The 24,998-nt window shown below is 48.0% G+C and overlaps 1 protein-coding gene across 3 annotated transcripts in view; it reads right to left on the reverse strand.

Moving 5' to 3' along the window:
• AGBL4 (AGBL carboxypeptidase 4) overlaps nt 1–24,998 on the reverse strand; it is a 1,250,690-nt gene that overhangs the window by 145,770 nt on the left and 1,079,922 nt on the right. The gene's annotated exons all lie outside the window — the stretch shown is intronic.

Consider the following 24,998-nt stretch of genomic DNA (forward strand, 5'->3'; position numbering starts at 1 on the left):
GGATGCAGAACCAGGCTCCTGGGAGGGTAGGAGAAGGGAAAGGAAGAGACATCACGGAAGCTGAGCACCTGCTCTGTGCCAGGCACCAGGGGGCATGTTACATACACAACCTCATTGGATCCCGCCAGCCTTCCAGAAGGGCTGGTGCTCTGGTCCTCGTCCTGCAGACAGGTTAGAGAGCCTGTGACCGGCCCCAGGCCCCGTAGGTGGTGAGCACCTGGGCCCAGATCAGCCTGACTCCAAAGCCTTGTGCTTTTTCCTGACAGCTTGGTCAGCTTGGTGCCTCACTTATGTCCTCATAACCTTGCACACCCGGATCACAGCAAGGAGCCAGAAGGAAGCAGAAAAAGGCTGAAAATAATCCCAATCTGGACACATGGTCCCCACTGAAAGATCCTATCGAGTCTCAGGTGAGGCCTCGCAACCTGTTGGGGACACTGGGGTGACAGGCAGATTACTTCCAAATTCTGGACAGAAGGGGTGAAGCTTACCTTTAAAGATGTAGTCTACAAACACAGAGTGATATGGCATGAGAACTGGTAAAGCCACCATCAAGAGACTGGGGCCCTCCCAGGATGTGGTTTTTGACTGTCTGACACTGTGAACACATCACAAGCTGGCGGTGCTGTCGATGAGCCTTGGGAGCTCTGGCCGGGCAGGGACAGGCCCAGCCTGTCCCTGTCAGGGAGAGGGCAGCCTGACAGCACTCGGATGGGCGGGTCTGCTCAATACAGCCAGCGCCAGCATAGGGTGACCGCATGGCAGGGTGACTGCACTGGGTGACTTGCGCTGGACAGCCACAGCAGTGGGACTTACCCTTTCCCCTACCCTCTCCCTCTTCCTCCCCCCACACCTCTGCACTCCCAGCTGCCTTCTGGATGTCCTTAGTCTTCCCTCCAGCTCCTGCCTGGAGACAGGGCCAGGGCTTACACTCAGGGCCACACTGGCTCCCCAGCCCCATGCCTTCACTCAAGGGACTGAGAGTAACACGACACCTGTCAGGAAAGTCCCATGCTACTCAAGACACACACCTTGAGAACTTCCCCCAGACCTGTGCCCGTGCTTTGCTCAAGGTCATTGCCCTGATCACAGCCCACTGTGGACCGAGCTGACCCAGGGCTGGACTCAGATCTCTTAGCTCTCTTCCCCCACCCTACCCTCTTTTGGGTACATAGTAGGTACTTCATATGTGACTGTTGAAGTGAATGGACGAGCAAGGCTGCTTGCTTTAAAGCTATGCCTTCAAATGGCACCCACACAACTAATTTGCTGTCCCCTGAAGAACCAAGGCTTGCTTTTTAATGGTGCTAATGTGCCAATAACAAGGTGGTACGTGTCTGTTTGTCTTCCCATCTTCTAGCAAGGCCATATTCTCCAATCCCCGAGTTCCCCATTGTGTCCTTTCAAAGCCCTTCTCTTTAATGCCAAGTGGAGGAGTTCCAGACAGCTATTTGCATTTTCAATTCTAGAAATCATTAATATTTTAAAACCTCCAGCACTACGGTTTATGAACACACTTACATTTCCTACCTGCTCCCGTTAAAGGGAAACTTTCTGTTTGAGAAATATTTGAACATGGGGTGATTTCCCAGGTTTTGTTCAAATTCTGCTGTCAACCCCTGCTCTCAAGACTACACGGCCTAGAGGGTGAGATGGATATGCAAGCGGTCAGTGAGAATTCCCAGCGATTGCTGGGCTGACTGAGGGAAGCACAGGGGCCGGGTTTCTCAGAGGAGGGTTTCTGATTCTAGAAGAACGTATTTGCAGATAATGGAAAGAGGGTAAGAGAATCAGGTGACCTGTGCATAGACACTTTGAGACGACTTTTAGTCATCCTGGCAATAGACTGAAGTTAAGGTCAAGGGTCTCTGAATCAGACAGGCTGGGGTTCAGATACCAACTCTGATGTCACAGTTTTGTGGCAATATGGCTAACATTCTTTGAGTCCTTTCGAGGTGTCAGGGAGAGGGCAGCCTGACAGGTCTAGGATGACGAGGCCTGCTCAATACAACCAGGACCACAGTGGGGATGACCTCCTGGGTGAGCACAGCTGTGGGACCTGCCCTACCCACCTCCTCTACCTCTCCCTCCCTCCTTACCTCTGCCTTATTTCCTTTAATTCTCACAGCCACCCTATGGGGACATTCCTGTCATCCCCATTTCACAGAGCAAGAGACTGAGGATGAGAGATGTTAATTTACTTGCTCCAGGTCACACCATTGGCCAGTGGATGAGCCAAGATTTGATCCCCAAGCACCTGGATATTTCAACATTGGGCTCGTCTGTTACTTGCTCCAGAGGTGGTCGTGAGCATGAAACAAGTGATGTATCTACATGCTTAGCCCAGCACGGGCACAGGTCATGCACTCAGTAATGGTAGCGTCTGTGCTTGCTCTTATCACCTTCCAATGCCCAACTCATTAGTCTCTCCTTCAGTAAGCCCACCCCGATCTCTCTGGCCAGAGGGCCCCATGTGTCCACTGCTGTCCTGTGTGCACACCTCTCCTATGCCACCATCACCTCCTCCGGCAGAGGGACTGCTTCCTCTTCCTTTCCATTCTCTTCCAGCCACTACCACAGTTTCTGGCACATTATAAGGCTGCAGTCAGTGTTTGCTAGATGGAATTGAGAGAAAACACTATCAACCAGATCAATTCCCAGAAGAAAATGTTTTCCAAAGGTCTTTATCCTGGGCACATCAATATAAAATGACGCAGCTATAATTTGCTTTCAGATTCAGACTGGGAAGGTGGACTTTGACCCTGTCAAAAAATGAGAACAAATTAAATTGAAACACAAAGTCATTTCCCTTGTTCCAGGGCTCTGGATTTCTAATTAATGTGCAGCACAATTCCGAAGGCTGCAAGGGGATCAGTCAGATCCCGTCTGTTACCTTGCAAACTGAGCAGCGCTCAGGATAGACCTATTTGTTTGTTATTTCCTTTTCTGGGATGTATTGTGTTTCTTGTGGTATAGGTCCATAGATGAGAGCAATCCCAGGCGATTAGAAAAAAGTAATTGCTAGAAGCTGACCTTGTACAAAAGAACACAACAAAACAGCTCTCAACACAATCACTGGCCCACCCTGTCCTAGAAGGTAGGTAGCAGTTTAGCCCCAGGAATAGAGAAAAACTGGACAGAATTTCAGTGGCACAAGCTGAAAAGGTGATGGCCACCTTGCAGTGAGGCAGAGGGAAGGATTCCCTTCTTGACCTGATGCTAATTTTTAACTCAGAGTCTTGGCCAGACGGCTCTTGGGTTTTGGCAGTCAAGGCTCTGAAATACTGATGTATCGGAGACAATGGTGAGTGACAGGACCTCATTCAGGCAACAAGGGGGCAATCAAAGCAAGTTACTGGCTGAGAAAGGAACCTGACCTTGAATAAAGGACAAGAATGCAACCTGGGGCAGAGCCCTTTCCCATACTTGGGGTAATGAAGAACAGGGTAATGTTCCTCACCCCGATGATCCCCAAACTTGCATGAGTAAGAATCACCAGGTGTACTTGTTAAAATTATAGGTTCTTGGGCCCCATTCCAGACCCACTGAATTTGAAACTCTGGCAAAGGGCTTGGGAGTCTATGTACATATATTTTTCTATACCAGTCTGTGTCTAAGGAATCTATATGTTTTTAAACCAGTGCCCTGGATGCTCTTTTTTTTTGAGACAGGGTCTTGCTCTGTCACCCAGGCTAGAGTGCAGTGGGCGTCACCATAACTCACTGTAGCCTCAACCTCCTGGGCTCAAGCAATCCTCCTGCCTCAGCCTCCCAAGTAACTGGGATGACAGGTATGCACCACCACACCCAACTAATTTTTTTATTTTTTGTAGAGACAAGGTCTCGCTCTTGCTCAGGCTGGTCTGGAACTCCTGGCCTCAAGCAATCCGCCTACTTCGGCCTCCCAAAGTGCTAAGGTTATAGGCATGAGCCACTGTGCTTAGCCATCGGATGCTTCTTATGATAAAAAAGTTGTGGAAGTTACTGGTTTAGAACACTAACACTTTCCTTATTGGATCTTCTGGCATACTGTCTGGTCTTGGGCAAGTCATATCCCTTTTCTAAGCTTTCATTTCCATACCTATAAAATGGGGATAGGGATCCCTGCCTTTCAGGGATATATTGTGTTTGAGGAAGAAATAAAACAGGTATGCCAGGTGTGTAGATAGCAGCTAGCATTTTAGAGATGTGCAGTGTGTGTGAATCCTGCCTGTGTAGGTGTGGGAAGGTGGCTGGGCTTCAAATCAGTGCCTTCAAAGATGACTTGAGCCCCTCTTTCTGTTCTCAAATGGGTGGCTCACAGATACTGAGCATCAGCCTCAAATGGTCCTGTCCACCAGGGGAGATTGTTGGGGTTGGGGGGCTCTGCTCCATATGTGGAGCCAGTGCCACAGGGCTCCAGAGCCCTCAGTGGCCACAGGATGTCATGACACAGCTTCCTTAGGAAGCTCTGCTAGGAGAAGCCAGGGTGGAAGCAACCTCCCCAGTCCTTGACGGAATCAGCCCAGGCTGACAATTGATCTTCTAAATTTCCTCTCCCCACTCCAGAGTTCCTGCCAGGCCTCTTGACAATCCCCAAACAGTAGGCCCAGTAGAGGGACAGGGGCACTCAGCTCAAACGGGGGCCTTGTGCAGTAAATTACCCCCCAGCTCATGCAAGTCTGCTGAGATAGGATTAACTGGGGGCAGAGGTGGGCTCAGCAGTCAGGAGACCTGGGTGGGAAGATGTGGGCCCTAGAGGGTGTGTCATGTGCCGAACTGTGTCTCCCCAAATTCATGCACTGAAGTCCTAACCTCCAGTGCTTCAGAATGTGGCTGTCTTTGGAGATGGGGCCTTTAAAGAGGCATTAAGGTAAAATGAGGTCATAATTAAGGTAAAATAAGGTCATTAGGCTGAGTCCTAACTCCATATGACTGGTGTCTGTGTAAGAAAAGCAGATCAGGACACAGACACGTGTGAGCACAGAGGGACGACCATATGAAGACAAGAAGAAGATGACCATCTACGACCCAAGGTGAGAAAATAAATTCCTGTTGTTGAAGCCACGCAGTCTATGTATTTGTTATGGCAGCTTAGACCAACACAGAGGGGCAGGGACTTAGGCTTTGGTGCCAGGCTGTTTTCCCTGTCTCTTTGACTTTGATTTTGAGAAAGTCTCCTTCCCTTTTCTCATCTGTAAAAGGGGAAAACAGTCTGACTCACAGGTAGGTAGCACAGGTATGTCTCAAAGGAGATCACATAGGCATGGCATGCCTGGCATATATTAAATGCTAAATGTATGATATATGGTATCTTCCTTCCCTGTTCAGCTGTGCAAAGTTTGGCCAGCCCTGTAACCACTCTGAACCTCAATTTTATCACATAGGAAATGAGGATCACAACCCTTGTCTACCTCATTTAACAGAGCTGGTGGAAAACTCAGTGAGATAACACATGTGAGAAGGTTTGGGAAAGTATAAAGCCCTTTATGGATGAGAGGAGCCACTGCATCCAGGCAAGGCAGGGTATCATCCTCCCCAAGAGATGCTTTAAGACTGAGAAGTATAGAGCACCAGGAAGAACAGTGGGTTCTGGATCCAAGTCACAGCCTTGCCATTTCTGTGAAAACCTAAGACACCTCACTCAACTGCACTTTCCTGCCTGTGAAACAGGGATGGTGACAGGTAGGATGGAAGACGCTAATGCTCTGCTTTCAAACGTCCACCAAGTACTTGTCTAACTCAAGAAGTCTTCCAGGCAAAGCTATGAGGACGGTATAGAGATCAGTGGCTGCCAGGGGCTGGGGCAGGGGAAGATAAATAGGAAGAGCACAGAGGAGTTTTAGGGCAGAGAAAATACTCTGCATGACACTAAAATGCTAGATTCGTGTTGTTATACATTTGTTCAAACCCACAGAATAAACAATGCCAAGAATGAACCCTAACATAAACTATGAAGTTTTGCTGATAATGATGTGTCAATGTAGGTTCATCAGTTGTGGCAAATGTACCACTCTGGAGGGGGATGTCAACACCGGGGAGGCCATGCATGCATGGGGACAGGGGTACACGGGAAATCTATGTTACTTTCCTTTCATTTTTGCTGTGAACCAAAAACTTCTCCATAAAAAAATAAAATCCAACGGGGGCTGCAGATATAAAGATTCCATGGTGAGGAGTATGGATTAGGGGACAGTAAAATAGAGAAAATAAGGGGAGGGGAGACTGTCAAAATACAGTAGTAGGCAGCATAGGGCACAAAAGAAGGGGGAGGCTCATTACCAAATGCAAAATAAAGAAATTAAGTTTGGCTAAATTGAAAAAAAAAGGAAGTTTTCTCTCCATCTCCCAGTGGCATTGTGCTAAGGTGAGGACAAAGGACCCACCCCAGCTCCTGAGAGAAGCTCTGTTTCTTTCTCATTAGAATCCCATTCTGATACACACATTGGGGGCTTCTAAAAATCAAACATGAAAGACCTGGACCTTGGGCCCCTCAGCCTTCAACTGGAGTGAGCAGCAGACACAGAGCCCAGCCTCCCGCCGCTCTGTGTGTGCCGTCCACGCAGAGTCTCGTTCTAAATCCCAGCTGGGCCCCAGCTTCTCTCCTCCATCTGCCATAACTCAGAATCAGGATGGGATGAGGCAAAAAGCATAGCAAGAAGGGTGTTCAAAAAATCTCTTTTAGCAACTTTTATCCAGGGGAGGTCGTGTGCAAGGCTGGGCCTCATAGAGCATCTGGGTAGAGGGTTGACTTTGCTGTCCTCAAGGGCCTTCCTAATTCTAGGTCGTCTGGCTCCATTAACAAGTAAAAACATTAAGTTGTCAGGACTTGAACTGCTGATCAGAAGGTGAGGTCAGAGCTTATTGATGAGCCACGGAGCGTTAGCTCTGTAATTACCTACCAGTCAACAGCTGATTTGTCAAAACCACACTGAATGTAATTACTTTCTACTTTGCTAGATGTGGAGAAGGAATAAGGAAGATGGCCTAACCCATCCTTCCATTTTCGAGGCGACATTGTGAAACTCTAATAAGGAAGCACTCATTGGCAGTCGTGACATTCTAACGATGCCCTGGAAAATGTGCCCAGAGAAAAATTATTTCTCTGGCTCTGCAGGCACTCAGAATCTGGCTGCCTAGACCACTAGGTGGATGGACAGTTCTGGAGACCCAGTCTCCACACTTTGGAAGGGATTTGGAAGAGATAGGGGGATTTTCCTTTCCCTGCCAAAGGGCTATTACTGTGACCACAGTTAAAGACTCCTGGGTTGTGTCTAGCCCGTGCTGAGCACTGCACAGGGCTCTTGGTCTTTGCTGGAGTCAGCTGGGTGGGCTCCTTCTGTTGAGCCACATCCATGAGGGTCTGGACAGTGGTTAAGAGAAGGCCTGACAAGGAGGCCTGTGTTAGTGAATAGTCCAAAGAGGGCGGGAGAGAAGGAGAAAGGAAGGCAGAGGCAGGGAATCAAAACACTCTCCTGGCCATGGCCGTAGCTAAAGCACTAACTACAGCCACAGGCTGAGTTCTAACCCCAGACTCAGCTGATACCAGACTAGGATTTGGGCCATTAGACTAAGCATTGCCTCAATTGTGGTTTGTAATATAAGTGACCGATAATATGAGGATCAAACAGAGTTCAGGGAAGGACCCTGCTTATCTGGGTATCCCGTGGGCCCAGAGGACGGAGTGGGCAAGTGCCTTAATTCAGGTACCACTTATGCCTAAGGTTGTGAAAAGGCAACATTCATCTAATAGCTTAAAGATGGTAGCCTAAAAGGCATCAAATGCCAGAGTTAATCCAAGAATAAAGACTTCTTTCTATTGATAAAAGAACACCAATCAAAAAAGGAGCTTAGGGAATTTATCAATTGAAAATAAGGAAAAAAGAGAATCTAAGAAAAACTGCTTCAGTGCTAGACTATAGGAAATCTAACCAGGGCAGAATCAATCTAGACTTCCTTCTGAATGTTCTGTATGGAGCAGCCTGGCATGGTCTAAAAAACACGGAATCAGGGGACCTGCTTCCTGTCCTTGCTTCCCTCCTGACGTGTGAAAACACTTTGTGAACGAAGGGTGTTGAATGCAAACGCCTCCTGAGGCAGGGCAGGACACACATGACTGAAACAGAACACGGGAGACAGCAGGCTGAGGCAGAGACGCGGAGCAAACGCCCTGTGTGAGGCGGGCAGCCCTCCTCGGCCACTGCCGGTCACTGCCATGCAGGACTTAGGCCCCAGGTTCTATGATCCTTTCATAGAATTGTCCAAGAGATGCTGGAGATCTGGATTTTTATATGACATCTCTAATTTGTAAGTATTGGAAACTAATTTTTGAAAGCCAAAAAAAAAAAAAAAATGTCCGTGGTCCTGGTACATTTTTCTACTACAAAATGTGGAGCCCTGAAAACCTTACGGAGATAGTTTTACCGTCTCATTGTCTGACTGTAATTCATTCTTTGGGTCTCACTTCCCTCTTCCAAGGAATGAGAGGAGAGAAGGCCTCTCAGCAGCCTTCTGCCCTCACCATTCCTAGGGTCCATGACTCCAGAACCCATCATCTTAGCCAGCCGTGTCAGAACAAGCAGCTGTGGCCTCCACTAGGCCATGTGGGTTAGTCCTACTCCTCTCCCAATCACCAGGAGTGGAAAACTAATAGTACTTACTCCTGACTGTGCAAACCTTGAAAAATTATTTTACCTCTGTAAGTCTATCACTGCGTCTTTGAAATAAGACATACAAATGCTACCTTGGAGGGCTCTTAGGGGGCTTACAATGAGACAGTGCATGAAGTATCTAGCCCAGGGCCTGACATACAGGAAACTCTGAGAAAATGGTGTTTCCTTTCTTTACCCAGGAAGTAAAGAGACAAGCAGGAAAATGAAAACTTAATTACCAAAATAATGAAATAAAAATATTCTTCTCATGAAGTCAGAGCTAATCTCTCTTAACTACTAGCCTTAATCTCTGGATAATGATAGCAATAGTCACAATGAAAATGTGTTGTGGAGCAGCATTTTGGAATCTACAAAGCTCTGTCACTCAACATTTGCATCAAAAGGAAAAGCCCTCTGTGTTAGGCTTGTTATTGTCCCCATTTTAGAGATGAGGAAACTGAGGCTTAGTCAGGCCACCTGAATTTCATTTAATTATGTCATTGAATTCTCTCAAAATCCCTATGAGGTGAGTATTACCATCTCCATTTTATAGATGACAAAACTGAGCATCAGAAAGGGGAAGTCACACAGCCTGTTAGTAACGCAGCCAGGATCTACTCATCCTTCACATCTTAGCTTAATTTTACCTCCCCCAGGAAGCCTGCCCTGTGGTCCCCTTGCCCTCACCTGGTTTGGTGCCCTGCCTCTGAGTTCCCACAGAACATGTATGGCTTGCTCTTCTACTGAAACAACAGGCTGACATCCAATTGTTAATTAACTCTTTGGCTCCCTCTCTACATGGATGCTCTGGGCACTTGGTCTTGCTCAGCTGTATTCAGAGCAGTGGCTGGCACACAGTGGCATGCAAGAAACACTTGCTGAATAAATGCGTGAGAATAGGACTCACACCTCTGGCTCGCTATTATGTCATTCAGCACGGAGCACAGTGCCTTGGATATCACAGGTGTTCAATAAAAATGTGTTGAATGGATAGAAGGATAACAGGAAGACAAGAGAAATAAGAGAAGGAAGGAGAGAAAAATGGGAGGGAGGGAATAAAAGAAGGACAGGCAGGGTCGCTCTTTCTACCCAGACACAGCCCCCATGGAGCTCTGACACGGTGGGGACTTACAGGTGTGCAAGGTGGGCATGACCCATTAAGGCCCTGGGCTCTGTCACAGATCAGTTGCTTGACCTTGGTGGGGTCATCTCCTCCCTCTAAGCCTCAGTGTCCTCCTCTAGCCACACACCGAGAGGGTGCAACTCAGCAACCTCTGAGGGCCTGGTTAGTGGTCAGACTCTGCTCCAAGGCCATGTTAAGCGACTCTGGAGATCCTTCCACAAGGACGGTGCCTTGGCCTGCCTGCAGGTGTGAGCCCAGTGTGTGTGTCCGTGTGAGGGCTCACACCAGGCTTAGCCGGCCCGGGCATTAGGTAATAACTGGGGGTGCGGGGAGTGAGCCTCACAGGGAGGGGAGGACCCACACAGGGGGACGGGGCAGGTGCCGTCAGGTAAAGGACAGACAGAGGTAGGGAGACGCTCACGAAGGCAGAGACAGACAGAGGCAAGCGGAGCAAAGGCAGAGAACCAGACCACCATGGAGAAGGCGAGACACACACCAAAGGCACACAGAGAACAGAGAGCGAGGAGAGGTAAAGAGAAAGCGCTGAGCGGGAGGAAAGGCCAGGGGAGCTGCCAACCATTGGCATCAATTAAAAATTAAACGGTTGTCCAGAGGCTGTGAGGCTTGGGACGGAGCAGCGCTGCTTGGTGGCAGAGAGGTGGAGGAGAGCGGCAGCCGGCGGTGCTCCTGTCAGCGGGCGACGTGTCTGCGCGGCAGCACCTGGTCTGACTCGGGCAGGCCCTGCGCTCACACCTTCACCTCTTAGAGAAATCATTAGGGGAGGCAGCGAGGGGAGAGGCCGTCCACACAAATGAGATTCTCTAGTCTGCTGATCGCAGACGGGTGATCAGGCTATTGTGGAAAAACTCCACAGACCAGGGCTGGAAACCCAGATCTGCTGATTAGCCACGCTGTGACCTCGGGTCCACTCCTGTACCTCTCTGAGCCCCACTGGCCTCTGTGAAACAGGGACAGCCCTACTTTAGGGCCCTGCTCCTGCAGACCCTTCTGCCTGGCTGCCAGCCATCCCCAAAGCCTCTGCTCAAGTGTCACCCGCAGGAGAGCCTTCCCCGGTCTCCCCTCACCTACTCCCTTCACTGCCTTTTCTCCACGGCACACGCCACCCTCTCTAGTGTGTATATATTTATTTTCTTTTCCCTCACTGCAATGCAGACTTCAGAAAAACAGCAACTTTGCCATGTTATTCACTGCTGTATCCCCAAACCTAGAATAGTAGGTATTAAATATTTGTGGAAGGGGGAAAGGAAAGAAAGAAGGGAAAGAGGGAGAGAAGGAGGGAGGAAGAAAGGGCAGGAAGGAGAAAGGAGACATTCATACCACCACATTCACAGAGGGACCCAGAAGATCTTGAGAAAGGGGGGAGAGATGATGGAGATAAGGACCCCTCCCCCACTTGCTGCTGGGCCTCCTGGGGATGGGTCTTGGACTCTCAAGCCCTCCTGGGCTTCCAGGCATCCCTCCCTCCTGCTTCCCCATGACCCTCTCCCTGCCTCCACCTTGGTGACCACCCTGGGTCCAGAATGCCTCCCTCTGCTTTAGACATCCTGAAGACATCCCACCCACATTTAAGGCTTAGCTCCCATCTTATTTCATTCATTCATGTTACATTCATCCATTTATTCCACAAAGACGTTGCTGAATGTTTGCTGCTGAGAAATTATACTGTGATGTTACAGAGCCCTTGGCCTCCAGGGACCCGGATTCCCCCAATATTAGAAGACAACCCCTGTTCCCTTTGGTTACACTGCAGGCACAGCAGTGGCTGGGCGCCGCTGAGACGCCACTAGGGCCTTTCACAGACGGCGACACAGAGAGCCTTTCTGGGGTTATGAAGTCATCTCAGCTTTGGACCAAAAGTGGGAAAGGAGGACCTGGGGTGGGGAATGGTTTGAGCAAAGAGATTCTGCAGGTCCAGGAAGAGCATTGCAGAGCCGAGTAAGAGATGCTAACATGGAGACACAAGAGGGAGGGAGAAGCCGTGTGCATCTGTGGGGAGAAAGGGGGTGCGAATGGGAGGGAACGGGGTCAGGAGGAAAGTTTCTGCTCTTGAGCCTCAGGCCCAGCTTTGCCCACATTAGGCTGTGAACAACGAGAACCCACTAGGATCCAGGACATCAGAACAGGATCCTGTGCCTGTCATGCTGTCCTTGTGCCAGGGGAGCCTGGCAACATGTATGAATAGGAAAAGGACCTGGGCCCAGAGAGCTGCAATACAAGGCCGAGAGTGAGAAAGCCACATTATGGGCTGCATAAACTGATAAAGGTCAACTTAATTCATTCATTCATTCATTCATTCCTTCCTTTCTCCCACTCTCCTTCCCTCCCTCCCTCCTTCCCTCCATTTCTTTCTTCCTCTTTTATTTCCTTCCTCTCTTTCTTTTAACAAACATTTCTTGGGCACTAGGGCTAGTGCAGTCTCCAAAGAGATTGCACCTGTGCTTTGCTGTGCCTCTTGCTGGACCTGCCTCTGTCTCGCCCTCCCCTCGGCCTAATCCTCCCGACTCTGCCCAATTTGGGTCCTTCCTCCTTCGGGAAACCTACTCCAACCCTTGTCACATCACAGCCCGCATCAATTTCTCCCTTCTAGGAACTCCTACTAAGGAAGAATCTAAAGTTTTACTGTAAAATAAATTTCTAAAGATTTTCCTAATCAGATTGTTACCTCCCTCCCATTAAAAGTGTAAGAGGGAGGAAGAAGAGAGGAAGGAGAGATGCGGGAGGAAGGGGGTGACACGTCCATTACCAAGTCCCTGATGCATAACAGCAACTAATGGCATAGAATGGTAATTTCAGAAAGAATAAATCAAAACTTAGCCAGGAGTCCGGTTAATTATGAGCTCTAACAAGGCGCTGACAGCTTCCAGAACTAGTACTGGGGGCGGCGCGCTGGGGAGCTCTGGAAGTCTGCCATCCCAGCCTCCCACTGGGACCTGCAGGTAACGCTGGGGAGTTGGAAAGCCTGCATGGCTGTCTGTCGAGTCACCCACACAGGGAGGCGGGAAGAAGTCTGGAAGAGGGAGTGTGGGCTGGCCGCCCCCCACGGAACCATAAGGGGGATGAACACTGTGTTTGCAAACACAGCTATGACCTCGCTCCCCACCAAGGCAGAGCTGGATCCAAATCCTGGCTCTACCCTATGAAGACTGTGACAGTCAGCAGGCCAGGGCTCTGGCGGCAGTCGGCTTATCCGCACAGGTGACCCTATTTGCCTAATGGAGTTCTCTGAGAAGTCAAATGAGCTGGTATTTGTTGCAGTGCTTGGCACATCGTAGGCATCAGACACAGGCTAGTGACCACTTCTCTGGGTTTTCTCCCTCCCTCCTTCCCCTTTCTCCCTCTTTCCTTCTTACACAGGGAAGTGGATTAGGCGGGAATTATAATGCTCTCTGTAAGGAGCCCTCAATACCCGCAGGAACAGCTGGTGCTTATTGAACATTTACTGTGTGCCAGGCACTGTAGTAGGTTCTTACCTAATTCACATAATCCTCTGAATAACCCCATCAGGTAAGAACTCTCATTAACTTGTCAACGGTCACTGAACTGGTAAAAGGAAGACGCAGGATTCAATCCAAGGTCATCTGGCTTCAGACTTCACATTGGTAATGCAGCCCAGAAGAGGTATTTACTCATTTCTTTGCATATCTGAAGCGCTTTGCTCCTCTCTTAAAGCGCTAATTTTAATCCTAATCTGTCTGTGCTTGTTTAATCTCCCCAGCAGGCCACCTGACCCAGGGCAGGGCCGGGTGTAGATTAAGTGCCCAGTGAGCATTTGCTGGGAAAGGGAGTGTGTATGAAAATGATTTGGACAGGAAAGATATTCAGTCCAATCCCACCATCAATGCGACATAGGGGAAACTGGGCTAAACCAGAGGTTAAATTTCTTGCTCCAAATGCTTAATGTGGTGGAGGAAGAACTGAGAATCCATCCCAGGTCCCAGACTCCTGGCTGGCCTGCTTTCCCCGTCACAGAACCCATTTGACCAGGTGGTCTCCACGTTGGCCTGTCGGCTGGCTCCACAAAAGCAAATTTCAGGATGGCACGTGTGCCTATAGATAGGGCAAGATACACTTCGCCCTGCAAGGGGTCTTGAAGCCACAGGAAGCTCTCCTGAACCTGTCCCTGAGTCTCGCCAGAAGAGGGCACTCGGCATGGCATGTCACTGCACTCATGTAACTTAACTTCCTTGAGAGAACTCTGAACTAGCCTGATGAAATCCATTTCTCTGTCACTTAACAGATCAGTCACGGACTCCATAACACAAAACAGAAACCCCCTTCCAAGTCTGCCGGAAAACTGAGCGAGCACTGACCACCTTTGGTAACTTCAGGTTTTCTGCCCTGATGGACAGTGGGAGGCAGCTTGCTGAACTGAGTCTTTCTGCTGGGCTCCTGGGGGGTCCTGAGGGGCCGCAGGGTTGCAAGGATTTGGCTCCCACTCCTGTGTCTGACCCACCCTGACCTACATGAGCCAAGACCAACCAAGCCCAATCCCTGAACCCGCAAGCCCTTCTTATGCTCTGCCTTTTACTTGCTTTGTCCCCTGACCTGATTTTATTCCTAATTCAATTAAAAAAAAAAAAAAAGGCAGAGTCTGTGGTTTGGGGCGTGGCAGCTCACACTGGCCGTGCTTTCCTGGCCCCGAGGACTCCTTCTATGCTAACACACCTACCCGCAGGTGTCCTCCTAACCCTGGTGTGCAGTGAGTGCGCCCAGCCTCTCAGGTGTCCTACAACAGCAGGAAAACAGTGGTGGGTAGGAAAGGAAGGGTGAGGAGAGAGAGGATCTGAATGTCTGCGTATGAATATCTATCACTGGAGCTACAGAACCACTGAGAGTGTTTAAAAAAAAAAGGTTCATGGGTTTGGATTCCAGGTTCATAGGCTTCACTAGCTGTGTGCAAATTAACTTCTTTAAAGCCTTGCTTTTCTTGATCATAAAGTGGGGATAATCGTCATACCTTCCTCGTAAGGCTGTTGGGAGAAATAAAGTGAGAAGACTCATGTAATCCCAGGACTTTGCACAGCGCCCAGCACATAGTAGGTGCACGTGACTGGGGCTTTAGCTACTTGTGGTGGCCCTTTCCCGTTTCTGAGACTCACAGTTTTCCTCCAGGAGCAGGGAGTTCCCTCCTCCTTCCCCAATGCCATGCTCAGACATTCATTCATCTGTTTATTCTGCCAACATCTGTCAGCTTCCGCTCTGTGCCAGGCCCTGGGCCAGGCACTGGGTGTCCAGAGGAGGATAAGAGTCATCTAGCAAGTTCCCCTAAAACTTGCCTGACTCTTCTCTCCTGCCCCAGCGTCCCCGCCCTCAGTAACCATGCTCTACCCTGTGACGGTCCTTTGGATTCCCACAGCAGTGTCCTGCACCCATCTCTGTAGAGGATTCACTGCACCATTTTATAACCATCAGTGTACTTTCTGTCTCTCCACGGCATGAATTTGAATGAGCCTCACCTGCTTATTCTAACCTCTCTCCTGTGGCACCCTCCCACCCTACTTGCTCTTTGCTGTGCAAAGACTATACTGTGGAAGATGCAGGAACACCTGATTCTGTTATTCTCAGAGTCCGTAATTGTGTCACTCAGCGAATATAGGACTCTGTCACGGGGCTTCACCAAGATTTTAAGCTTCCAGGTCCCTGACCTGAAGAAAGTCCCCTGCTGCAAGGTGTCTGCTTCAATATTTCTGCATTTGCAGAGACACACAGAGCGCTGAGATCCTTCCAATTCCTGGTTCCCCAGCTGGTAAGAGATGCCGGCATCGGACTAATCACCTTCTAAATAAATGGCACAGTGACAAGCATGGTTGGGGGAGAACTGGGGCCGCACAAGCTGGTGTTTTCAATTTAGAGGCCATGCATTATTTACACTGCCATTATTCCCCTCAATTTGACTTCACGCTTTAGCCCTAATTTCAGTATAATCAAAGCCAATGAATATTTAATCAGGATTGCTTCCAGAAATTGAGTAATGCCATTAACATAATGGCCTCAGGACTTCAAAGCTGCTTTCCTTCAAATGCATCTGACTTACACCTTTTCCCACCCCCTTCCCTTTAACCAGATGTATTTCACAACCAAGAGAATTTGGGACAGAAAGCAGGCCCTTTACAGCTTTGTTCAGGTGTCAGGAAGATGGCTGCCACAGGGGAGGAGCACCGGACTGGCCTTTGAGTGCTGGTCCCAGTGAGAGGTAGACTTGGGAGGACAGCCAGATTCTGCGGGTGGACCCATTTTAAGGCACCTCCATTTGTGAAAATACCAAGTTTCAAGCCACATCCCCAAGGGGCTGCAAAGACAGACCTTAGCATTCAGTTTCCAAGCATAGCCAGGTTTGGGGAGTACTGGCCTAGACCACCACTGGCACCCTTCCCGTCCGCCCCCCTTCCCTTCCGCCCCCCTTCACCAAGAGTGGATTCCACTTGACGCACTGGCCTATAGGCCACGGAGCTCACCGCCACTGGGGTTTATCTTTCAACAGCCCTGGGGGAAGGGCCCGCCTCCTAATGCTGCAGGATGCCCACCCTGGCCCTGGCCCTGGCCTTTGAGGCCCCACAGAGCAAGGGTGCTGCTTCTGCCCTAGGACAGCTGGGAGGTGTTAGAAATATTAGAGATGTTTCCTCTCTTTCTGTGTGTCTCCCCCTCCAGCAGCCAGGAGCCAGGCACCCAGCCAGGCTCTGTGGCGGATGCGCACACATCTGAATCCGACTCCACTCACCCAGGAGCCCTGTGTGAGCATCCTTACGTGGTTGCCCAATTTCCAAAACACCATTACAGTTGTCACCTCCTTTAAGCCCAAAAGGATCTGCATCCTCCTTCCATAGTGTCAAGCTGGTGGCCTTCTCAAGGTCACCCAGCAAGGTGGCTCCAGGACCTGGAGGAATCTATGGGTGTTAGATGTTAAAACTGGGAGCTTTCTTAGGGCCTTTAAGTCAACCGTATTGTACAAAATGGGAAATGAGGCCCAAGGTCACAGCTGGACAGTGGAAGGACAGGGCTCAGGACATAGTCACAGTGGCCTTAGATTCCTTGCCCAGGGTTTTCTCCTTTATAAAAGGACCTGTGGTCCTCAGTGTAGGAAGAAATGTCATGGTGCCTCCAAGTGCTTGCTTACTTGAAAAGCGGGCGAATGATCGAGGATGGGAATGTTCCCAAGAGAGGCTTCACTTGGTATCTACTGAGAGATCAGGCCTCTCTGGGGTGGGAATGTGAGGTTGGGGAGCTTATATAAATTACAGTAATGTGGCCTCTGTATATAGCCTGGTCGGTAGTGAAAATGGGAAGAGTTGTGCTGCAAGCACACAGAACCAAGGGCAGCCTGTACAATACTTAGCCACCTCCCGTGTCCCTGACTTCCCTCTGCTTGACCCCTCCTCCCCTGGGAAACCCCTGCTGACACCCTTTCAGGCCTGGGTGTCCCTCACCTCCCTCCCACAGCCTGTGCGCTGCCCTCCTCCCCTCTACTGTTTGTCTGTATTCACTCAGGCCTCCCTGATGACAGACTCCCGGAGGGCAGCGTGAGGCTGGCATTTCTCTGTATCCCTGGGGGAACTGGGCAATATGCTGCAGGGGTTACCAAGCCAGCCCCATCCAGGAGAGGATTTGGCTGGTCTTCACCAAGCAGGACAGGAAGCTGTAGCCTTGGGCCACTATCCTGAAGGGCCAGGGAGCTCACCAGGTCCTAGGTTCATCTTTAAACATCACCAAAGCACCTCCTCATTCATTAGGAGAGGCACGAGGGAATGGAAATGCCTTGTGCTGCCACCTGCCGGTGACTTCCAGCATGGCTCCCTTGGAGTCCACCTGGCTCTTCCAGAAGGCTGGGGAAAGGCATGTTTGTGGAGCCCTTGCCAGGTGCCAGTGTTTACACCGCATGTCTCACTTGACCTAGACAACAGTTCTGCAAGATAGGCATGGTCGTTCGTAATACAGCTGTAAGTAGGAGGCAAAGACAAGACTTGGTTCCCCATTTTCTGACTTCTGCTCCAGTGATTTTTCCACTGCTCCAAAAACTAATCGAAATGAATGAATCTCTAATTGAGGTTTTTTCAGAATTGACCAGACAGAGGAAACATTGGGGGTTTCTAGCAGCTTCCTTGGCCTCCCTGAAATCACACCATGTAATCATTCACCTACCACATTAATTCTAGCCCTTGAGACACACCCAGAATGAAGGAAGAGAAGGAACAGTGACAGAAACCTCTCTAGATCTGAACCCTGAAGTTACTTTAAGAGATACAGGCAAATGTTCTGGGGCTGGGGTTGATGTGAGGGGCTAACACCCTGCTGGTCTGTGGAAGGGATGGCTGAATATTAGAGAAAGAAAGGACATATCCAGTTACTGAGCCTCAGCCACAGAGACTGACCCCGGTCACAGCCGGATCCCTCAGCCTGGCTCTAGATCAAACCCTGAGGCCAGTTACTGAATGACTCCTAAGGCTGGGCCATGGCTAGACTGAGGCTCGAATAGCCTGGGCTCTGGTCCATGTTTTCTCTCCCCTGTACCCCAGGCCATGATGACTCTGCAACCTGGGAAATCTGCCTCCACACACACAGCCCTGGTTTGGGGGTGACCTCAGCAGGGCCCCAGGCACTGAGAATAGTTATCAGGCTTGGGGCCAGTCCAAGAGCAGATCAGCGGGATGCAGGGTGCAGGGAACCATGGAGGAGCAGCACAGAGCCAGGGCTGACAGAGCTGGGCAATGACAAAGCAGAGCAGGAGACCAGCCAGGAGATGGGGAAAGGGAAGCCACTGGGGTACAGTGGGGAAGAAGCCCAGTATCTCAGAGCCTTCAGGACTGCCTTAGCCAACCCTGTCATTTTGACCCAAAGAAAAAGGAAACTGCCCAAGGCCACCTGAGATGTTGGTGGCAGAGATCAGACCAGAACCATCCTGAGTTTCTCCACTGCTCACACACGAGGAGCTGGATCACTGTGACGTGTGCATCCTTCGGCTCTGTCAGCTCACAGCAGCCCCGTGTGTCTGTGAGCTGCAGATTCTTATCTCCGCTTCATGGATAGGGAAACCAAGGCTCAGGCGGGAGACCAGCCTCACACTAGAAGGGTCTCCTGGCCTCAGGTCGGTGAATGCCCAGCATTATGCTGGGTACCACTGTCATTTCATCCTCACAACACCCCGGTGAGGAGTGCTATTGTCCCTGTCTTATAGATAAGAATACCAAGGCCTAGAGAAGTTAAATAACAGGCTCAAAGCCAGGGAACAAACGAATTGGAAGGAGACCAGTACTCCAATTTTGGTCCAGCTGACCCCAAACCCCTAACCACTCTTAGAAGCTGGAACTGACTCTCGCATCTTTAAAACAATGTCATCTATTTAGCTCCCATTGGTGCTGGTGGGTTGGTCGGGGTGGGGGGGCCTCTTCTGACTACATTCTTTCTCTAACCCCTTCTCCACATGTGAGGATTCTCCTGGTCTCTCCAGCCTGACTCCAGCAGGACATCTGTAATTGCTTCATTTATCTACAGTCAGACTAATTGTCCCGCAGTGGGGCTTGCCGTCATTTTCACCCTGTCTCGTGGGAGCTCTGCCAAGGACCCGGCACGGCAATCCAGCATCAGGGGTTTGCCTACCAGCTGGCTTCAGCGCTCTGTGATCGTACGCATGGCATAGACCTTCTCAGCACCTCAGTTCTGTGCTCTGTAGAATAGGGACAATAATGCCTTCTTTGCTGAGATGCTGTAAGAATATAAAGTACTTGGCATACGGTAGGCACTCAGTTAATTATTGCTTGAATATTATTAATATTATTTTTACATTTGTGTCTTGTGTCTCTCTCTGTACCAGATGCTGTTTGCTGTCACGCCCATGTCCCCAGCTTAATGCAATCGGATGTCCAGCTGTCACCACTGGCACTGGGGCCTGAGGCCTCTCTCTGGCTGCCTGGCAGGACAGAGGGGACAGAGAATTTATACCTTTCCCCTTACTCAACAGCTCTGAGCCAATGCCAGGTGGGAGTCAGTAGGTAAATTACCACAACTCTTGCTGCTTGCTTGGGATGACTGCGAGGCCTATTCCACACTGTCTCCCGGAGCGAGCAGGACAGAGCTTCAGCTGCCCACAGAGGCAACCTTTTCAATAATGTACCTTGATCGTCTTCCTTCCTTTTTCTGTCTTATTTCCCACTCTGCCCTGGAATTTCCTCACTTTCTGAAAAATTACTTGCACTCATGGACTTGTCTCAGGGTCTCCTTCTGGGGTAACGCAAACTAAGCCCTCTCACGATACCATTAGCTCCTCCCTGCCCCCTCGCCTTCCCCTTGCCTCCACCCAGAAGGTGCCCAGCACAGTTTCACACACGGTGAATTCTACCAAATGCCAGCACTTTGCTGATAGATTCTCTCCATTCTGGCTCCCAGGAATCCAGCTGTTTGGGGCAGTGTCTGAAGTGGGAGCAAGTTACCAGCATGTCCAGCTTTGTGCCTCATCCACGATGCACCTAGCACGCTTCTTCCAGGATAGCTAGCAAGGAGACAGCGGCTCAGCACAATTAAAATGCACAGGACTTGCATAGAGCACAGGGCTTTGTTCTGACAGCAAACAAGGGAGTCTGCCATATGTAGAAGCTCAGCTGCCAAGGGCTTCACTTAGGAGGAAATTAGCCTCCGTGTTCAGAGGAGGGAAATGCAAAATGATGTCCCCTTCTGAGAAAGGCAGCTTGTGGCCGTGACAGGTCGGAGGGCATGCCTGGCCTCATCCTGCTGCCATTCTGTCTGCAAATGACTCTGCTGTGTTCCAAGATTATTTGAGGGTCCAGAGCATGGGGTCACCTCTTGTGTGCCCACAGAAGAGCCAAGAAGGAAAGGAAGGTGAGTTCCGGTCATCTATTATGTGCCGCAGATCTTGCATACACTATCCCAGCTAATCTTCACAAAAGTCGGCAAGTCCAATATAATTATCCCATTTACACAGTCTGAGGGCAATGATGGACCCTGTCCAAAGCAGGTCTTGCAGTAAATGGAGGGGTCAGTGTTCAAAGCCAGGTTTGCCTGACTCCCAGCTTTGTTCCTCCCCACCTGCACCCACCCCAGTGGGGACACCGTGCCAGTGAAAGGGCTGTGGCATCTGGGGTGAGCTGGAATCAAGACTCTTGGCTGAAGTGCAGTTTGAACATTTCTGGTGGATTTTACTGTCTGCATCACCTCCAAGCCCAGGAGTGGAGGGAACGAGCCTTCAGCCCATCTCCCCATGACCCTCTGGCCACACCCATGTCCTTGCTCAAGCTGCTGCCTGCTTGGGGTGCTCCTTCCTCCCCATGTCCCTCCCCGCCTCCAAGGGCCAGCCTCACTCCTCTAGGTCTCAGCTTCTTCATCTGTAAACTGGGAAGAATAATATCCTGTTTTACCTAATCCCAGATTGTTTTTTAGCATCAGATTAGATGTAAAGTGCTTTAACATCGTGAAGGTGCAATACACTTGATTACCAGCACTGAGACTATCAAAATATTATTTGATTCACACTGAGGGTCTGCTATCTGCCCAGTTTTGCGCTGAGTTATCACACATTCACCAAATAGGTTTTGAGCCTCCATCAGGTACCAGTTCCTATGCTGGCTTAAGGATAAAGCAATAAAAATCCATAAATTCTGAACTTTCAATCTAGCATAAATGAATGAATGCATGAGTGAGTGAGGGAATGAATAAAGCACATAAAATTACCCTTCGTTGACATGTTTGGGTATTAGTACAGTATCTGACTAGTAATACTTAACATAGAAACTTCTGTCTTTCTCTTAAAAGTCTCATGAAGATACATAAAATAATAAAATTGACAATAATACTATAAATTATTTCAAATTTGGGGTGGGGTAATATCAGGGATCTATCCTGTAATTATCTATCCTCATCCCAAACTGTGGGAAAAAACTTTACTCCCTGCTCATCCTGTCCCCAAACTTAGGATGCGCTGAACAGGAGAACAGGAGTCCACCAGGTTAGAAGACCTGCCTTCTGTCTTCTGAACCAGCCAGACCCGAGTCCTGCTCTGCGCCCCATCTCCCTGGCCCTATGTTCCTCTTCTTTTTTAACCACTCAGAAATAGCAACTCTGAGAGTGAAGCCCAGCAGGAAGCAGAGGATGGGCTGGCATCCAGGAACACCTAGACACTTAAAGAAAAGCCTTGTGAACAGGTAAGACTGGGTGCACATGGGAAATAGTGCATGCTGAAGGGGAAGGAGGGTCTTTTAGGTATTATTCTGGGCAAGGAAGAAGTAAAACTGCATCTAATTCTGTAGTCAGAAAATCTAGACGTTGACCCTGGAGAAGAACCAACTTCAGTCAGATAAAAGCCCACAAATGGAATGGGGCAGGGCACGTTGACTTGAACTTCAGGTTTAAATCTGGAGGTGCTACATCCCACAGTGGGGGGTTAACAATGCTCCACTCCTAGGCTTCCTGTTTGCAAATGCCAGTTCTGCAGAGACCCTGTTCTATTTAAAGACGATTAAGCAAAACAAAATAAAACTTCCAAGAAACATAAAGATGGGGCCTTCAAAGAGATGCTACAGCAAAAGGAAAAGGAAGCACTGCTCTGAAAACTTGGAGAAAGAGAAAGTTTGAAATCAAGAACGTTTCAGGCCGGGCGAGGTGGCTCACGCCTGTAATCCTAGCACTCTGGGAGGCCGAGGCGGGTGGATTGCTCAAGGTCAGGAGTTCGAGACCAGCCTGAGCGAGACCCCGTCTCTACTAAAAATAGAAAGACATTATATGGACAACTAAAAATATATATAGAAAAAATTAGCCGGGCATAGTGGCGCATGCCTGTAGTCCCAGCTACTCGGGAGGCTGAGGCAGTAGGATCGCTTAAGCCGAGGAGTCTGAGGTTGCTGTGAGCTAAGCTGACGCCACGGCACTCACTCTAGCCTGGGCAACAAAGTGAGACTCTGTCTCAACAAAAAAAAAAAAAAAAAAAAAAAGAACGTTTCAGAGACCATCTGTTTGGTATCTTTCAAGAGATGCAAGAAGAGTTGACTTCTAGGAGAGCTGAAAGTACATAAGATAAAGGCAGAGATGAAAAGGAAGCTAATTGAACTAAAATGGTATGGCAAGTTAACACAAAATAAAGTACCAAATTAAAATTCCCATGGGAGGGAGAAAAGAACAGAATTGATACTGCGGAAAACTGAATCAGTGATGAGGACAAATTTGAGCAATTCTCAAAGAATGTAGAGAAAAAGTCAGAGATAAAAATGAGAAAGAAGATGGTAGACACAAAAGATAAGAATGGAGTCTAAGAATTATCAATATTATCAATATATCAATGGGGGAGGAGGGTACAATAAAAATAAAAGTGACAAACACATTATAGGAAAAAATATACCTAATTAAAACAAGTATCTATTTGAGTCAAAGGTCCAAAGGAGATCAATGTTCTAGGCAACATAAACAGAAAAGGAAAACATAACTTGATAAATCTTGGCAAAATAAACCTCAAGGATTTATATCAACACACAGGAAGGAAAACAGGTGAACAGTTAAGAAACAAATTGTTTTCTGAATTTTCCTTAGCACTAGAATCAGGGGGAAAAAAAAGGTTTATGAAGCATTGAAGGGGATAGCAAAGAAAATAAACACATATGAAATTCTATGTTGTGTAAAGAGAAGTAAAAGTTACTGCTTTGTTCTTACCTGATTATTAGAGAAATATAGATGTACCGTCATGTGTTGCTTAAGGATAAGGACACGTTCTAAGAAATGCATTGTTAGGCAATTTCGTCATTGTATGAATGTCATGGACTGTACTTACGCAAACCCAGATAGTATTGCCTACTACACACCTAGGCTATACAGTATAACCTATTGCCCCAGGCTACAAACCTGTACAGTGTGTTACTGTACTGAATACTGTAGGCAATTGCAACACGATAGTAAGTGTTTACGTATCTAAACACATCTAACCACAGAAAAAAGGTAGAGTAAAACTATTGTATAAAAGACAAAAAATTATACCCCTGTATGGGGCACTGACAGTGCGGAATGAAACTTGTAGGACTGGAAGCTGCTCTGGGTGAGGCAGTGGTGAGTGAAGGTGAAGGCCTAGGACATTACTGCACACGACTGTAGACTTTATAAGCACTAAATTTAGGCTACACTAAATTTATAATAACATTTTTCTTTCTTCAATAATAAATTAAATGTAGTTCACTGTAACTTTTTTACTTTATGAATTTCAATTTTTTTTAACTTTTCAACTCTTACAATAACAGTTGGCTTAAAATACACATTTCACAGCTGTATAAAATATTTTCTTTCTTTATTTTCTGATTCTATAAGCTTTTTTCTATTTTCTATTTTTAAAGTTTTTAAAATTTATTTTTGCCTTTTGAACTTTTTGTTGAAACCTAAGACATAAACACACACATTAGCTTAGGCCTACACAGGGTCACGAGCATCAGTGTCACTGTCTTCCACCTCCACATCTTGTCCCACTGGCAGTAACATGCATGGAGCTGTCATCTCCTGTCATACTACCTTCTTCTGCAATACCTCCTGAAGGACCTGCCTGAAGCTGTTTTACAGTTAACTTTTTTTTTAATAAGTAGAAGTACACTCTAAAGTAATAATAAAAACTATAGTATAGGAAATACATAAACCTGTAATATAGTCATTTATTATCATTGTCAAGTATTATGTACCATACATAATTGTGTGTGCTAGACTTTTATACGACTGGTGGTGCAGTAGGTTTGTTTACAAACATGTGAGTCACTAGGTGATAGGAATTTGTCAGCTCCATGATGATATTATGAGACCACTGTCACATATATAGTCTGTCTTTGACCAAAATGTCATTTTGCAGTGCATGACTGTAACTGTATGTCACATATTTTAAAGTATACATTAGGAAATTAAGTTAAAAAGAAGATTTTTAACTTTGAAATAATGTGAAAGATTTAAACAAAGAAGACATAGTTTACAAAGAAAAATAGAGAAAACATCAGTATCAAAAAGTATAAAAAAGAGAAAGTCTAAAATTGGGTGACAAAATTCAGGTCAAACAGATTAGATATGAAATGATTGTAAACGGTGTAAATTATCCTACTAGAGGATAAAAATTCTTAGGCTAAAATGCAAACATTAAATTGTGTGCAACTTACAAGAGATAAATCTCATAAAAACAGTTAACATTTATTGCATATTGCCATGTGTATTGCATTGTACTAAGCATTTCACATGTATTATCTCATCTAATTCTCCCAATAACCATAT

This window comes from Eulemur rufifrons, chromosome 8, assembly GCF_041146395.1.
Source record: "Eulemur rufifrons isolate Redbay chromosome 8, OSU_ERuf_1, whole genome shotgun sequence".
Taxonomy (NCBI): domain Eukaryota; kingdom Metazoa; phylum Chordata; class Mammalia; order Primates; family Lemuridae; genus Eulemur; species Eulemur rufifrons.